Here is a 1,984-nt window from a genome sequence, read left to right on the forward strand (position 1 = left end):
TGCTCTTTTGGGTAGATGCCTAATAGTGCTATTGCTGGATCGAATGGTATTTCTATTTTTAGCTCTCTGAGGTATCTCTGAATTCTTTTCCACAACGGTTGCACTAATTTGCAGTCCCACCAGCAGTGTAAAAGTGTTCCTGTCTCTCCACATCCTCGCCAACATTTGTTGCATTGTGTGACATTTTGACCAGAGTGTCCCAGAGCCGCCCTGTCTCCCCACCGTTCTGTCCACTGCAGAAGTCTCATATGACACTGATTTGTGAGAGCCATTAGGAATGACTCTTGAAAATATAAGACTAGGAAAAAATAGGGTTTATACTGAGTGATGAGTGCTGTCAATCTTTTAAAAAGTGACAGCGTTTTAACAATTTCTCACCAATAAGAATATGCAGTATATTATCTTTGTCATAAAAAGAATAAAGCTTAACAGAAAAGAGAATTACAATTAATAAAGCCAGAAAAAAGAAATAAAAGTTTGTGTGTGACTAGAAAACTTGTGCAAGTATAGTGTATGCACCAGCCTGGTGTTTGCGAGTATGCGTGGGGGTGTGGAGTTGCCGGGGACCACCAGGACCGTCAGCTTCGCATCTGTACCAGTGAGTGTGCCACAGTGTGGTTCTAGTACTGTGAGATCTTAAATGCAGCAAGTTTTATATTTCTCAAAAAAATAAATTATTGAATATATAGTCACCTAAATAACATAGGTCTATATGTTTTTGCAAAAGAAAATCTATAGTACATTTTAATTTCGATTTAATAAACACAACCTATGTTAACTATTATTTAAAATTATATATTTTTTCCCTTGCCGTGTTTAAATTTTTCTGTTATCACCTTGTGGACATTAATCTGAGTGACTATGCCGTGGTCTGTGCTGTCTCAGTGCTGTCTCCTCTCTGATGGTGCCGTGACCGTCCCAGTGAATTGTGTTTCCCTCTTTCTCCCCCCTCAATGAGCAGGGACTCACCCAGGCTGAGCAGTGTCTCCTGTAGAGAGGACAAGGCAGCCCATGTTCCCACCCTGCCCCTGAACATTCTCCTGGCGCTGTCCCCAAGCTGTCAGGCTGAGGACAGAGAGAGGAGCAGGGCCACAGCTGAGTCCCCAGGTCCCTCCACTGTGTCTCAGAGCAGTGTGGGCGAGGTGCTGAGAGGCGGCGCTGCATTTGGTAAACAGATATTGGACACCTCCCTTGTGTTGGGCGCTTTTCAGCAGTGGGTGTGTCACTGTGCCATGAACAGCCTTGTCCCTGCCTCAAGGAGCTGTCCCTGATGGAGTGATCAGGTGTGATGCTCACGGGGGCCTCCCTTGCAGAGCGAGGCCCCTCCTCAGGGCAGTTCTCTGTCATTTCAGTCTTTAGTCTTCTATTGGGGCCGCCTCAGTGGCAACCGGACAGAGATCACTTGCTTGTAACATGCCTTCAGGAGAACTGGTGTCTCACCTGTAACTGGTACATGGAACAAAATGTGCACCAGGTGAGAACAGGGACAGTTCAGCCACGAGCCCACTTTCCAGGCTGCTCATGAAGCAGGTTTCTCTCTCCCTACTCGACTGTGCACAGTGTGAGCACCTGGGTGAAGAGTGGTGAGCACTGGGGAGGACACATGAACCCGCTTTGCGGTTCACAGGATTCTCTGCTAAAAAAGGAGAAAGAAACCAAGAAAGTGAAAATACAAAAAAAAAAGCATCAGGGATTCAGCCCACTGGGGCTCCTCGTGCAGTCACAGAGTAGAGATGTTCAAGAAAGACATGGATGTTCACGTGGAAACTCCCTAGATCTGCACGTCCACGTTTGCTCTGATACAAGATCTTAGCGATTAACTGAGACGGTCACGGGGAAGGGACCGTAACACAGGGAGAAGAGACATGAAAACTTAGATGGGAATTCATGAACCAGCGACGGGGAAGACAGAGAGTGAGGACGGTCCACACTGTGGAAGGGATCAGAGGAGAAGCCAGTGGGGACATTGGGCAGGAGGCAGAGG

This window comes from Propithecus coquereli, unplaced genomic scaffold, assembly GCF_000956105.1.
Source record: "Propithecus coquereli isolate 6110/MARCELLA unplaced genomic scaffold, Pcoq_1.0 Scaffold606, whole genome shotgun sequence".
NCBI classification, from domain to species: domain Eukaryota; kingdom Metazoa; phylum Chordata; class Mammalia; order Primates; family Indriidae; genus Propithecus; species Propithecus coquereli.